The sequence below is a fragment of the Eptesicus fuscus genome, chromosome 17 (genome assembly GCF_027574615.1).
Source record: "Eptesicus fuscus isolate TK198812 chromosome 17, DD_ASM_mEF_20220401, whole genome shotgun sequence".
Lineage (NCBI taxonomy): Eukaryota > Metazoa > Chordata > Mammalia > Chiroptera > Vespertilionidae > Eptesicus > Eptesicus fuscus.
In genome coordinates this window covers 41554762-41571366 of record NC_072489.1, presented here as the reverse complement: position 1 = coordinate 41571366, position 16605 = coordinate 41554762, and the positions used below count along the sequence as shown (strand labels likewise).

General features: G+C 41.1%; 1 protein-coding gene and 1 pseudogene across 1 annotated transcript in view; both read left to right on the top strand.

Annotated features, from left to right (window-relative positions):
- Positions 1-16605, top strand: part of HPSE2 (heparanase 2 (inactive)) — a 538739-nt gene that overhangs the window by 207308 nt on the left and 314826 nt on the right. The window lies entirely within an intron of this gene.
- LOC129152081 (small nuclear ribonucleoprotein G-like) lies at positions 93-16275 on the top strand (annotated as a pseudogene).

Below are 16605 nucleotides of genomic sequence, written 5' to 3'. Positions count from 1 at the left end.
CGAGCGCAGCTGCAGCGGTGGCAGCCTCTCCTGCAGACACTCCCCCTGTGCGCCCCAGCAGCAGTGACGGTGGCAGGCTCAGCAGGGCCGGGATGAGTGGAAGCTGCGCAGCACCCAGCCCGGGCTTGGGCTCCTCCCCAGCCGCCTGCCACTTCCTACACTACTTCGTACTGTGCGGGATTGACATGGACACGGGTCTGGAGCCCCATGAGCTGGCAGGTAAGGCTGGGCTGCGGTGGCATGGAGGTCCACTGATCTCCCCAGGCCAGGCTGAGAGACCCCACCAGTGCACGAATCCATGCACAAGGCCTCTAGTAAGATTATAATAGAGCTGCAAAATTCCTATTGCCTAGTGTTGTAGCTCCCCTAAAAACATAGCACCATATATAGCTGTTTTGTGCTGGTCTTGTTTTAGTAATGCTATTGCTATCTGCTAGAAATGCCTGGGGGCACTCACCTGGCCCCTGGTGAGCTTCCCATAGATATCTCCCCTTCCTAACCAGTATTACAAGTGGATCTATCCTTGTGGTTCTTATTATAATTGCAAGACACTACCCTTCAGCAATAACCTTTAGAACCTATGAAGAAAAAAAGAGATTACTTATAGGTCCTAGGGTATACAAGGCATGGGTGGGGTGGGGGTCATGTGAGAATGGGCCTAGGGTGAATTTAAAACATAAGAGGGGGAATTTAAAATGCAGCATGAGAAAACAAAACAAGTGGCCCAAATGGTCAGTTATTGAAATCAACCAAGATCTCTAAAACAAAGGAACCTCATGGTGGGGAAATGGCCTGGATCTTTACCTAGTCTAGTGGCTGGCCATGTGTTTATTCCCCGTAGCTTTCCTTGAGGGATGCCTCTTTGAAGTGAATGCCTGGGCAATCAAAGCTTAAGTCAGGCACTTGTGTTACAAAAAGAAACCTACTGTCAAGGTTTACACTACTATTATTCATGTGTTTGTGGTGACCCTGGTGCAAACAAATCTACTGTGCTGCCAATCATATAAAAGTGTTGTGCGTACAATTACAGTAATAGGCTATACCAGTGATGGCGAACCTATGACACGCGTGTCAGCACTGACACATAGCCAATTCTGATGACACGCAGCCGCTGAGGCGGCCGCATGCCGAGGATGAAACATTTGCTGCTCCTGAGGATGAAACATTTGCGAAATAATGTTTTTTCCTCAAAGTGACACACTACCCGAGTTATGCTCAGTTTTTTGGCGAAGTTTGACACACCAAGCTCAAAAGGTTGCCCATCACTGGGCTATACCATTTAGGTTTGTGTAAGTGCAGTCTATGATCACAGGACAAAATTGTCTACTGACAGATCTCTCAGAATTTATTCCTGTTGTTAAGGCGCACATGACCTTAATATAAAATATATTTAATACAAGTCTCTTATTCTTGCCCTCATCCTTCCCCCTTCTCATAGTAACCATTTTAAAAAGTTTCTTATATGTTAATTTAGAATATAGAGTTTGGAAACATTTTTTAAATAAAAGGTCAGGTAGTAAATGTTTTAGACTTTATGGGCCATACAGTTCCTGTTGCAACTACTTAACTCTGTTGTAGCATGAAAGCACCCATAGACAATAGTAAACAAGTGGACATGGCCATTGTCAATAAAACTTTATTTATGGACTCTGAAATTTGAATTTTTTCAAACATTTTCTGTCATGAAATATTCTTATATTGATTTTTTTTCATCTGTTAAAAAAGCAAAACAAAAAAATCCTTAGCTTGTGGATTATATTAAAGCAGGCTGGTTTTGCCCACTGGTAGTAGTTTGCCAACCTCTGATGGAGACTTCCTTTATGCAAATGTAAGCAAATACATCTTATTTTTTTCTCCATTAAGGGTATGAAATATTTTTGGGTTATTTCCTCTAGAGCAAGCTTCTCATTTGTAGTATCAGTTTTGGGTTGTTGGAAATTCTTGCAACCACCCTAGATCTTCAGTAACTATTCAACATTCATACTCCTTTACAAAGCTGGGCTTCTCTTTCCCTTGTTCAGAATGAGTAAACTTTAGTGTGTAGTATCCTGGATCAGTAGAGCAGAGGAGACCTTGGATATTATCTTGTCCACCTCCTTACTCCTTTTTCCAATTTATAAACAAGTAATCTGAAGTATAGAGCTTTTTTTAACTTTTATTTTATCAAAGGTAGAGCTGGTACTATAGCCCTAGTCAAGAAAAGCCTTAGTTTGATATAGGTCATAAAGAATGGGAAAATGGATGAGTATAGGAGCTGCGGTGTCCACTGTCAATGAAGCTTCCAATTTCCTTGTTCCTTTGCCTGGCTTGATTACAGTGGTGTAGTTTCTGTAACTTTTGTCTGCCATGTGTGCTTGCAAGGGAATGTTCAGTGCACCATGGAATAGTAATGTGGCAGGATGTCAATCGTTGCTAGGAACAATCAGAGGCCAGAGAGGACTCAAAAAAAGGGTGGGTTTGTGGTGGAAATATGAGATTTGTTGGTTAAATGGATAGATAAATAAGCTTGTTTGTATGTCTAGTTGGATTTTTTTGTTAATTAAGTTTGGGGCCAGGGTTTCAATGTCATGGAAAAAATAAAGATGAGTAAGGGAAATGATGTATTATAACTTTCATTTAATGTGTCCTAATAACTGCCTTTTTTGTTCTTTTTTCACCTTGTGGGTTTGGTGGAAAAAGCATGTCTCAGATTTAATAGTGCCTTGAAGACATGTTGGTATTTTATTGTTATAACCATTGTTGTCAATGCTGGGAACACTGACTGATTAGAAGGACAGGCAATGAGAAGGTATTTGGGCAAATAGGTTGGTGACAATTTAAATAGAGCAAACTTTTCCATTACCTAAGTAGCTAATAGGAAGCATGCTTCCTTTTACTCATGCAGTGCTTGCTGATCATAGGTACACTAAATCAGCATCTGTCTCCATGAGTGAATAATCCTAGCTGTATATACCATCTCTTTCCCTCAGTTCAGCTCTGTATACTCTGTGTTTCACTGTTCTTTGGTCATACTTTATTTTAAATTTGTTTCCTACTTTTAATTCATATTTAGACATTTTCTTTATTCTTCCTATTCACCTTCAAACCTCCCAATTAAAAAATCAGAACTCTTTTTTAAAAATATTTTTTTATTGATTTCAGAGAGGGAGAGAGAGATAGAAACATCAATGATGAGAGAGAATCATTGATTGGCTGCATCCTGCATGCCCCCTACTGGGGACCAACCCCTCAACCTTGGCATATGCCCTTGACCGGAATTGAACCTGGGACCCTTCAGTCCATAGGCCAACGCTCTATCCACTGAGCCAAACCGGCTAGGGTGTGTCTTTTTTTTTTTTTTTTTTCTGAGAGCAGTCATTTTATAGCTTCATAAATTCATTTATCAAGATACTATTGCCAGTCAAAAGCCTGCCTTTTTGAAACTTGCTTTCTAGCAGGGAAGATAGACAATAAATTATAAATATTATTACTGAGTAAATATAGTATTTTAAAAGGTCATGTAGCTTAACTCCACTTCCAGGCAGATAGGGTAGATGTACTTTTCCCTATTCTTCTTGCTAAGTGCAACTAAAATCCATGGATATTATGTGTATAAAGACTCTGAAAGGTAGTGTTTTAGAAGCTGCCCATTGCCTTCACTAGCAGAAAGGTATGGACAAGGAACTCGGAAGGCTGGTCAACCTTGAGGCTGTGGCAAGGGTCAGAGCCATACACCCACTGTTTAGTTGAGACAATGGTAGCTGAAGCAACTTCCACCTTTTAGTCTCATGTAAATCCTTGCTGATGGGCTATCATGGAGCTATTACTGGAATTGCCTGCCTAAGGGCTATGGGTGTATCCCAGACCTGAATAAAAGGGGTCGCAAGGCCAGAGCAAAGTGGAGTCCTCTCTTGGGCTTCCGCCTGGCCCCCAATTCCCAAATTAGTATTTTCTTGTCTTGTCTCTTTCATTTGCGTGCGGCCTCCTCTAGAGCCCGAACCCTGAACCTGAACCCTGAACACCACGTGGGATGTGGGGGTGGGGGGACACTCGCAACTGGCAGCCCAACATGGGGCACTCGCAATAGTGAGAAGAAGGCAGACTAGGACTCAAGGAATGACATAATAGTGAGTTCCCTGAGTTTTCTTTTTGTTTCACATATCACAGACTTAGAGATAAAAAGGCCAGCAACCTATAAATGCCAATGAAAGCAGACCAAAAAAGCCAGTTCTCTGTAGCCAAAGGACCAGTAAAGGAGCAACCTAGCAACACAGAAAACTTTTACACAACAACTGCTCTATTCCAGCAAAACACCACAAAAAAAATGTGTCCCCACTCCATCATGCTACCAAAGGATAAGTGGCCAGTCTATACTCTACCCCTATAAAGCTCTAGGGTTGTTCCCTAATACTCTTGTCAGAGTGATGTCAGATAAATATAGTAGAGAACCTGGACTTGCATCCCTACTGACTGCATTCCTCCTTTACTGTGATGTCAGTGGAGACTACTGGGAGCTGAAACGTCCACCAAGCAATGACAAAGAGCTGCCCTTAGGTGTCAGTGGAGGCTGAATGGGTAACATGGACTTTTATTTCCAGCTGGCAGTACTAAAGCAGGGCCCTCACATCCTCAACAAGAATAGTACAAAAAAACAAAAACAAAAAACAAACCAGTTAAAAGGGAAGGTTTAAAGAAGACTCAGAGTCTCATAACAAAATATGGACATGTCCAGCTTTCAATAGAAAATTGCTTGTCCTACCAAGAGCCAGATCTTGAATGAAAAAAGACAATCAATAGATGCTATCATAGTTTTTAAAATTTATTATGTACTAGAGGCCCGGTGAACGAAATTCGTGCACTCGGTGGGGGGGGTGTCCCTCAGCCTGACCTGTGCCCTCTTGCAGTCAGGGAGCCCTCGGGGAATGTCTGACTGACGGCTTAGGTCTGCTCCTCCTGGGGAGCGGGCCTAAGCCTGCAGTCGGACACCCTTAGCGCTGCCGCAGAGGTGGGAGAGGCTCCCACCACCGCTGCTGTGCTTGCCAGCCATGAGCCCGACTTCTGGCTGAGCAGCGCTCCCCCTGTGGGAGTGCACTGACCACCAGGGGGCAGCTCCTGTGTTGAGCATATGCCCCCTGGTGGTCAGTGCATGTCATAGTGACCGGTCATTCGGCTGTTTGGTCAATTTGCATATTAGCCTTTTATTATATAGGATTGGTTTATGGTATACAGCTTAGTTGTTAGACAATCATATACTTTACATAGTGTTCCCCTCAATATTTTCAGTACATAGTTATCACATTATTGACTACATTTCCTATGCTTTACTTATTTCATGTGACTATTTTCTAACTACCAATTTGTGTTTCTTAGTGCCTTCACCACTTTTACCCAGTGCACCAATCCCACCTCCCTTCTGGCAATCACCAGTTCTCTCTCTGTATCTATTAGTCTGTTTTAGTTTTGTTAATTTATTTTGTTCTTTAGGTTCTACATGTAAGTGAAATCATATAATGTTTGTCTTTCTCTGACTAGCTTATTTCACTGAGCATAATACCTTCCAGGTCCATCCATGCTATCTCGAATGGTAAGGTTTTATTCTTTTTTGTTGTCGTTTGTTAATCCTCACCTGAGGATTTTTTTCCATCGATTTCTAGAGAGAGTGGAAGTGAGGGGTAGAGACAGAGAGAGAAACATTGATGTGAGAGAGAGAGACATCGATTGGTTGCCTCTGCACGCGCACCCTAACCTGGGCCAGGGATCGAGCCTGCAACTGAGGTACATGCCTTTGACTAGAATCAAACCTGTGACCGATCAGTCCAAGGGCCAATGCTCCAACCACTGAGCAAAACTGGCTAGGGCAATATTTCATTATTTTTTATGGCTAAGTAGTATTCCACTGTGTAAATGTACCATAGCTTTTTTATACACTCGTCTGTTGATGGGCACTTGAGTTGCTTCCATAGTCATAGTATGTTTAATTGAAACTGACATTGACTATTGTAAATAACACTGCAGTGAACATAGGGGTGCATATATTCTTTCAAATTAGTATTTTGGTGTGTTTTTTTATAAATCCCCAGGAGTGGCATCACTGGTTCGTAAGGCAGGTCCATTCTTAATCTTTTGAGGAAACTCTACTGTTTTCTAGAGTGGCTGCACCAATCTGCATTCCCACCAACAGTGTCCTTTGGGTTCCCTTTTCTCCACATCCTTACTAACACTTGTCCTTTGTGGATTTATTGATGATAGCCATTCTGTCAGGTATGAGATGATATCTCATTGTGATTTTAATTTGCATTTCTCTGACAATTAGTGATGTTGAGCATCTTTTCATATGTCTGTTGGCCTTCTGTATGTCATCTTTGGGGAAGTGTCTATTCAGATCTTTTGCCTATTTTTTTAAAAATCTTTATTGTTCAGATTATTACAGATGTTCCTCTTTTTCCCCTCCATGGCTTCCCTCCACCCGGTTCCCACCCCACTCCAGGCCTTCCCCCCCCACACTGACCTCGTCCATAGGTGTAAGCTCTTTGTCTAATCTCTTCCTGCACCCCCCACAACCCCTTCCCCCCAAGAATTGACAGTCTGCTCCCTTTCCATGCCCCTGATTCTATTACATTCACCAGTCTGTTCTGTTCATCAGGTTTTTTATTCATTTGATTTTTAGGTTCACTTGTTGATAGATATGTATTTGTTGTCACTTTTTTTGTTCATAATTTTTTATCTTTACCTTTTTCTTCTTCTTCCTCTTCTTAGAGAATACCCTTCAGCATTTCATATAATACTGGTTTGGTGGTAATGAACTCCTTTAACTTTTTCTTGTCTGCGAAGCTCTTTATCTGACCTTCTGCCTATTTTTTAATTGGATGGTTTGTTTTTGGTGTTGAGTAGCATCAGTTCTTTGTAAATTTTGGATATTAACCTCTTATCAGTGGTATCATTGGCAAATATGTTCTCCTATTCATTAGGTTTTCTCTTTGTTTTGTTGGTGCAGATCACATATCTGACAAAATGGAATATACAGTCATCCCTCTGTATCTGTGGGTTTTTCATCTACAGATTCAACCAAGTGCAGATTAAAAATATTCTAGAAAAAAAAATCCGAGAAAGGTCTAAAAAACAAAACTTGAATTTGCCACTCACTGAGCACTATGTGAACCCATACAAATAAAGTGATGTGTAGGCATACTTGCTGTAGCCTATATTCAAATACTATCTATATTTATATAAGCCCAGCGACCAGATCGGCAGAACAACCAGAACGACTGGAATGACTGGTGGCTATGATGCGCACTGTGGCAGCCAACCAACCTGATCCGGGCCCCAATTGCCCCCCAACACCCTGATCAGGGGCGGGGTTGGCTGCCAACCACCTGTGGCCCCTTCCCCTAGCCAGCCCTGCCCCCGATAGGCCCCTAACACCCTGATTGTGGGTGGGGCCATTTGGCCAACTTCCTGTGGCCTCTCACCCCGGCCGGCCTGGTCCCAATTGGCCCCGATCGGGGTGGGGCCAGCCAGACCCCACCCGTGCATGAATTCATGCACCAGGCCTCAAGTTTTATATAAGGGACTTGAGCATTCTTGGATTTTGGTATCCACAGGGGGTTCCAGAATCAATTCCCTGTGGATATTGAAGAATGACTGTATACAAAGAACTCTCAAAACTGAACAATAAAACCCAAACAATCTAAATCCAGTTAGAAAATTAACAAGAAAACATGACTGGTACTTCACATGAAGAGGATATACAGATGGCAAATCAATGTATGAAAAAAAGATGTTCAATACCATTAATCAGTGGGGAAATACAAATTGAAATTATAATGAGGCACTACTACACACCTGTCAGATTGAATGATTCCATTTATGTAACACTAGAGGCCCAGTGCATGAATTCGTGCACTGGTGGGATCCCTTGGCCTGGCCTGCGGGGATCAGCCAAAACTGGCAGTCCTATATCCCCTGAGGGATGTAGTAGTGCATGAGTGACAAGCAACCGGGAAGGAGCCTGGGCTGGGCACCGCACCACTCTTGCTCATCCTGGCCCCACTGTATCTGCTGCCACCACTGCTCAGTAAGCTTGCTGCTGCTCCGCTGTGGTCTCCACACGCCCTTCCTAGGGTGATACTGGCATGTCCATGACTGAGAAGTGGTCCCGGTCCAGTCCCAGTCTGGATGGGGGAGGGGTGCACAGGGGGAGTGTCTGCGGGAGAGACTCACGCTGCCGCAGCAGCGCTCGCCAGCCATGAGCATGGCGTCTGGCACCTGTTGGTCAGCTGAGCAACGCTCCCTCTGTGGGAGCGCACTGACCACCAGGCGGCAGCTCCTGCATTGAGCATCTGCCCCCTAGTTGTCAGTGTGTGTCACAGCTACCGGTTGACCTGTTGAGCAGTCAAACGGTCAACCGCTTGCTTAGGCTTTTATATATATAGATTCTTTAAGTTACAAAATCACAGAAACAGAATAGATTAGTGGTTGCCATGGATAAACTTGGAAGAGGGGAAATGGCAAAGAAGGAGAATGTGAAGGATCCTTGTGATGATGAAAATGTTTTGTAACTTGACTATATCAATGTCCATATCCTACTTGTGATACTGTACTTAGTTTCAAAAGATGTTACCTTTGGAGGAAACTGGGTAAAGGGTACATGGGATCTCTTTGTATTATTTCTCTACACTGCACATGAATCTACAATGATCTCAATGAAAATTTTAATTAAAACTAATTAATGCTATAGAAAAACAAAGTAGAGCAGTGTAAAGGGGGTTGGGGATTCTAGATTTGTAGGTAGGATATATGATTTTAGAGTAGTCATAGTATATTTAATTGAAACTGACATTTAAACAATGATTTGAAGAGGTCAGGGAGTTAACCATGTTCTTATCTAGGAGAAAAATCATTCAGCTAGAGGAGCAGCCAGTGTAATCAGTAGCTTGACTGTAGAACTTAAACAATTAGCTGCTTACATATTATCTGACCCTAGAATCTGAGTTTCCTGAAGACAAAGTCAATGTCTTATTTATAATTTGCATCTATATTTTCAGTGCTTATCTAGGCACATAGACATAGAGTTAAGTTCCTAATTCTGTTCATAAATTCAACCTTGTTTTGCATTATATTGACCCAACTCTCCCACTCTTCTTCCTAGTGTAATATGCTAAATTTCCAACTGATCGGTCGACCGGTCGAACGCTCGACTAGTCGCTATGATGTGCACTGACCACCAGGGGGCAGACGCTCTGACCAGCAGGTTAGCTTGCTGCTGGGGTTTGGCCCATCAGGACTGGGTGAGAGGGCTGGACATGCCCTGGAACCCTCTCGCAGTCCCTCTCCGGCCGGCCAACCTCCTGCGGTCCCTCCCTGGTCATCCAGCCCCCATCAGCCACATCGGGACTAGGCAAGTTGGCCCTGATCGGCCCTGGTCAGCGGCTAGGCCGAGGGACCATACCTGTGCACGAATTCATGCACCAGGCCTCTAGTTTGTAATATAACAAGTAGGATTACAATGTACCCTTATTGTTGTACAGGCATATTCCATCACCAGAAATAATGTTACACTTTGTCAATCATAGATGCACTAAGAGCCCTGAGGGGGGGGGGGCAAACCATTTCTGTTCCCTTTAGTTTTCCTTATATTTCATAGAATATGATTCAAATAGGTGCTTCATCTTTCATTTGTCCTCCATTGTTCCCCTTTTATCTTCCTTGTTCCCTTCTCATAGTATGTCAGTTTCATGTTGTTGCCATGTTTGTGAGCAATGATTGTGAAATCCTCTTCTTTTCTGTTCATTAATCCTGTGTTTTAGAGTGGAATACCCCTAAAGCAAAGGCAAACATACCTCTTCTGCTTAGCCTGATGGTGTTTTGTAGCTTAACTTCAGTTTATTAGGCTCTTGGACACCCCACTTTTCACTAGGAAGTAAGGATGAGTTACAAAGAAGCAGAATACCCTATCTTGTCAAGTCTGATAATCATAATAGTTGAGCACTTTTTATGAGCACAAACTATATGTTAAGCCCTGTGCTATAAACATGATATACATTATCTCTATTACTCCTCAATTACTCTGTAAGGAAGATAGTATTGTTGTTTCCTCATGTACTGATGAGGAAATGAGATCTAGAGAGACTGAATGGCTTGTTTAGAATAACAGGATCAAAGGCAGAGCTGGGACTTAATCCTTGTCTTTATATCAAAATCTAGATAATGTCTTATCTAGACATTATCAGTTTGGATTCATAGTTGAAACTACATAACCCAGTATAGCTAGTTTAAGCATAAAGGGAATTAATTAAAGGATATTAGGTAGTTCACAGAATCTCTAGGAATGCCATAGAGGTCCTGGATTTAGGGCTTTCCTTACAGCTGATTACTTGTATCTAGCACACAAATCTTTCTTTCCAAATTGTCACCTACTAATTTATAGTTATTAACCCTTACCTTAAAAGAGGAGCATAAGGATAGGTGACAGAACATCATGGAAATTATTCCCTTAATAAGATTCCCCTGCACCCATGGGAGGAGGTCTGTGACTGCACTGATTTTTAGAACATTTCCTCACAGGATTCTGGATCCCACTGCTAGAGAATAGACTTTGAAAAGACAAGGTTGTGCTGATAAGTGATGTCACAGTTGGGCAAAAGAGCATGTGCTAATGAACCATGCAAAGCCCCAGTCACTAAAGTTGGGGTTTTACACATGTGTTTTTATGGATCTTTATTTACCATGAACATTTAGATGGTAATTGGAGCACAAATTGTCTGTTAAAATAGTTATTTCAGCTTTCCCCTGACCATTGTAATCTTTTGGTAATCCCTCTTTTGGCCCTCTCCAGCTGTCTGCCCTTTATGCAAAGAGGGGCCAGCTTCCCCTTTACTGCTGTGAGTGAAGGCTGAGCCTTAATGTGTGGCCACTTACATAGCTTCTCAGCTTTCTAGTAAAAAAAGAGGCTGATCACTTTATACGGTAACTGGCTTCTCCAATGTGGAGAGCAACTCTGTTCACTCCCAGAGCAGATGTTCACATTGATGAAAATGACATAAATAATAGCATTTTCCAGTTACTGAGTACTCAATATATACAAGGAACTGTACTAAATGCTCTATCTACCTTGGCCCATTTAATTCTCCCAATAAGCACACAAGTAAGTTCTATTATTATAATCAGTTTACAAATGAAGTTAATTGAGGATCAGAGAGGAAAAAAAATTTGTGCCTAAGGTTACCCAGTTAGAGCACCTAGTGGACCCAAGTGTGTAGGAGTACAGAGTCTGTACACTTAACTATCATGCCAGACTGCCTCCCTTGACTAGAATTCTTGTGTGTTGACTTTGAGGCAATGTCATCCAAATATTCTCCTGACAGCTGGATGAAGCTGCTTACAGCAGGAAAGGCAAATTCTCCTGAGAAGCGGATGAACGTTGTACTCCAGAGAACTCTGTTGTATGCCTGAATTGCTTGTGCCCTTGGGGCTCAAAGAGAAGACTGTGATTATTTAAGTTGAGAATTCACTTGATTCAAGACAAAATTCTTATGCATAGAGTTTTCACTATTTTTAGTTATCCATTTTTTTATGGGAAGTTTAATTTAATTCAATTATATGAAATGTTAGTAAAAGATGTTCTGGAACTTAGAATGAAACATACAACCCAAGGGAGGTGGGTAAGTCATTAAGAATAAAATGTCTGACTGTGAGGGCTGTTAAACATTGGGTCATTGTGTAATGTCTTGAAAATCCTGAGGACCAGCTACATTTCTGTCTCCCAGAGATGGTTCTGTGAGATTCTCAGCAGAGGACCTCAGGATTCCTTGTGATTCTTACTCTTCATAAATTTAACTTAAACTACTGTGTCAGTTTAGGTCCTCTGAGAAGCAGAAACCAAGACAGGAATTAGACATGTACAAGTTTTATTTGGAGAAACACCCATTAAGGGTAAAGAGGAAAGGATCAGGAGTAGGCAGGGAGAACCTTCAGAGAGTGATGCAGGTCTGACAGTTGTGAAAGGTGCAGAAGGAAAGAAAATTGGGCAGGAAGAGCTTCAATCCACAAAGCAGTTCTGAGAAAGTCTTGGCCAGGCTGATGGGAGTCTTTAGGAAAACATTCCCCATTAAATAAATTTGTGTTGGGTGGATGGCCTAGCTCTCTTCACCGTCTGTACTTAGTCATTGCCAGGGAGCAGTATGGGTTCAGAGGGTGAAGGGTAGGGTGGGGAGCATGACCTCAGAGTGAACACTGCAGTAGATCTAAAAGTACAACAGCTGGAGGCTGTCAGACAGCTAGCTATGCTTCAAGCAGCAGGTTCTCTTGAAGGGATGAGAGCTGAGTGGACCATATCCATGTCTGCTACAGTTATATACTGCATTGCTAAACTGGGGTATTTTCCTAAAATTTACTGCTAGTGTCAAATGAACCAAGAAGTAGACTATTTTTCCCTAAAAATAAATCCCCTGGCATCAAAGTGCATTGTCTAATAAAACTCCTTCCTCCCTTTCTTTCTATACACCATACCTGTGGCCTTTTATTTTTACTTTATTTCTGGAATCTGCTATAGCTTTGCCATTTTGGTATCTAATAATTTTTTTAAATGCTTCAAATTTATGTTCTGATGTGCGTAGGAAGAACACTTTTGTACTTACTTTTCACTTTCACTTTTCCATAAATATTAATTAATCTAAAATGATAATTTTGTCTCTTGGATATATTTAAAATGTGTTCTTTCTCTCCATTTCCCTGTGCTATTAGATTAGGGCAGTTCTCTCATCCTTACTTCCTTGGATTATTTTATTTTATTTTATTTATTTATTTTTTATTATTATTATTTTTTTAATGAATCTTTATTGTTCAGATTACAATTGTTTCTCCTTTTTCCCCACATATCTCCCCACCACCCAGTTCCTACCCCCCCCTTCCCTTACCTCCCCCCCTCCCGCCGCTGTCCTTATCCATAGGTGTATGATTTTTGTCCAGTCTCTTCCCATACTCCCCACACATACACCCCTTTCCCCCTGAGAATTATCAATCCACTCCCATTCTATGCCTCTGATTCTATTAAGTTCACCAGTTTATTCTGTTCCTCAGATTTTTAATTCACTTGACTTTTAGATTCACTTGTTGATAGATATGTATTTGTTGTTCATAATTTTTATCTTTCTTCTTCTTTTTCCTCTTTTTAAAGAATACCTTTCAGCATTTCATATAATGCTGGTTTGGTGGTGATGAACTCCTTTAGCTTTTTCTTATCTGTGAAGCTCTTTATCTGCCCTTCAATTCTGAATGATAACTTTGCTGGGTAGAGTAGTCTTGGTTGTAGGTTCCTGCTATTCATCACTTTGAATATTTCTTGCCACTCCCGTCTGGCCTGCATGGTTTCTGTTGAGAAATTAGCTGATAATCGTATGGGAGCTCCCTTGTAGGTAACTAACTGTTTTTCTCTTGCTGCTTGTAAGATTCTCTCTTTGTCTTTTGCTCTTGGCATTTTAATTATGATGTGTCTTGGTGTGGTCCTCTTTGGATTCCTTTTGTTTGGGGTTCTGTGTGCTTCCTGGACTTGTAAGTCTATTTCTTTCATCAGGTGGGGGAAGTTTTCGTTCATTATTTCTTCAAATAGGTTTTCAGCATCTTGCTCTCTCTCTTCTTCTGGTACCCCCATAATTCTGATGTTGGTTCGCTTGAAGTTGTCCCAGAGGCTTCTTACTCTATCTTCAACTTTCTGAATTCTCTTCTCTTCATGCTTCTCTGGAAGAGTGTCCTTGGCCTCTTTGTATTCCAAATCTTTGAGTTGATTCTTGCAATCCTCTAGTCTGCTTTTGGGTCTCTGTATAATATTTTTTATCTCAGTCAGTGTATGTTTAATTTCTAGTTGGACCTCATTGAATTTATCGGCCTTTTCCATGAAATTCTTGAAAAACCTTATAACCGTGGTTTTGAACTCTATGTCCAGTCGCTTGTTCTCCTCCATTTCTTTGGTTTGTGATCTGTTTCCTTGCCTTCTCATATTCTCTGCTTCCCTAAGTTGGTAGGGTAGTTTTGTGTACTAGGTGTCCTATTGGTTCAACGGGTCAGCCTCCCAGTTACTTGAGGTGGACACTCTTGGTGTACCCTTGTGTACTGTGTGTCCCCCAGCAGGACCTACAGCAAGGGCTAGTTTTCTCCTCCTTTGCTTGGGCGGTTTTGGAGCAGTCTGACTGGAGCTGCAGTTGGTTAAGCTGCTCCAGAACAGGCCATTTATATGCAAAAGCCGCTGTGTGGAGCGGGGCAGGTTTGTAGAATGTGCGGGGCGGGGCCTCAGGGCGGGGCCTCAGGGCGTCACTAGGCTGGGGCGTGGCCAACGGCGATGGCTGCCGTCAGCCGTCTCTGCCTTTCCATTTTAGTAGCTTTCCATCTGTTCTCTCTGCCTCTGTCTTGTCGATGTTTGATTCACCTTCTGTACAGTACAAAACACAAATGTGACCAGCATTTAGAGGGGCGAAACCCCAAGCTCCTGTTCACCTTGCTAACCTTTTCTCCTTCAATTCTTCTCCATGTGCTCTCTCTTCTGGTACTATGGAACCAATCATAGTTCTGCTTATTGCCTGCCTGTGTATATACACCTTTCTTTGTCTAAACTGTACTCTTTTGTATCCACTTGACACACTGCTACTAAATATTTGGTCAGGTATCATATTCTCTTTGAAGCTTTTCTGGATTTCTGTTCAGAACTGACCCTTCATCTGTAATTGGAAGCTCCATGTTTTGCATTATAATTATTTGTACCCTTTCCATAATGGGCCAGGTTGGGTTTTATTTATATTTATAATCCTTGCCCCCAGCACAGTGGTTGGCCCATGAAAGGTGCTCCATAAATACTGGTGAACTGAACCAAAATTGAGTTACGTTCCTTGTATTGCCCACAATGTCTATCACAGAGTCTCCTTGAACAAATGTTTGTGAAATGGGATGTAAATGAATGAAATGAAAATGTATTCAAGGAACATTAAGAAAACTCAGTTTCAGTATTTATTAACTGGATTTGTTGCTATTTACATCTTACCGATTTTCATTATTTGAGAGCAGTTGCCTTACTTGTCTTATTATGTGTATCACATTCATATGTATATCACATATATTTATATAAATATGATGATGCAATAGGCAAGATTTGAGGGTTTGAGTTACCTGGCAAGCATGGCCCTGACATAACCATTTTCACTTTCATATAACTTGCACCTGGATAATTATATTGGGTTATATCTTCAGAATAATGTCACTAGTGATGTATGACTGCTCTTCATTAAAATTCCCGGTGGGTATTATCACTAGAAAGCGGAACAAAAAAGAAATTAAACTTTATTGCTAGATGCCTACCAGAGTCCCTCTTTTATAAGTATTGCTACATATTTATTTTTTTGTTTCATTTATCATTTCACTTATTCATTCACTCATTCATTTATCTTTTAGCTCATAGTGGTAGATAAAAACAGTCCACAAGGAAAGAAAGTAAAGAGCAGATGCCAGTTATTGAGTTCTCATTCAGATGACATAATCTCAGAACAGCTCTATGAGGTAGAAAATAATAGTTTCATTTTAAACATGAAGAATTGGATGTTCAGAGATGTTAACTAGAGGAGCTAGGATTTTAAGGTAGGAGTTAGTGCTCTGAAATAGCTTTATTTCAGGATTGATTTCAGAATTATTCCCATCTAAACCCCTGAAGATTGCTTCTGTAATTTATATTGCTGAGTTGTTTTCCACTCAATCTAGGAATCTGATGAAACCCAACTTCCATAATAGATGGCATACAGAATTAAGTTCTGAATCACTGTCATATTTATTGAATATCTAATGTATATAGTTAGAATTTTATTGATTAGTTCTTCATTTGCCTAAAAGAATTATTTCTATTGAAAATGCTAATGGGTTCTTTCTCAAATTCAACCAGCTAAAAGTGAATGGGGTGGTGGGGAGGATGTCTACATTTAAACAGACCATGATAAAATTGGGATCTGTATTTGTGTACATTTATAAATGGCTTCCTCCAAGCATGAGGGAGGAATTCCATTTGGAAGCATGTTTTGAGTTCTCTGAGTAGACATCATTAGCAAAGCTTACCCTCCTGAGTTAAAAACACATATTGACAAGAAATTATCACTGAAATTAAATGGTGGCAGACATGTCCAAGGACTAATATAGGGATTTGATCCCTTTATGAATCTTGTGATAGATGAATGTGTGGAGATGGCAACTAGTGGTCAACAGAACAAGATTGGAATGGTGATAATATGAGGAAATAATATAATCATATTAGAAGCCTTGGAATGAGTTTAAAGAATGGCTGTGTTTACCAGAGAAATCAACTGCTTCCACATGTCTACTCTCCACAGCACCTGTTTTACAATATGAAAATTTGGTCATGTACATTTTCATACTGAACATTTTTGTTAAATAAACTTTTGGAGTAGAAAAAAAAGGCCTCATCCTTCTCTACATTCCCCACCAAAAAAAATAAGAATAAAAAAACCTGGCACAATCTGAAATAGTTGCCAACTCCCCATGTGAGACCTATATTTTGCTTTTAATAAAGGCAGGCCACGGTATAGCCCAAGATGAACTCCAGTCAGACCTATAGCAGCCTCATTTCCTCCTAGTAGG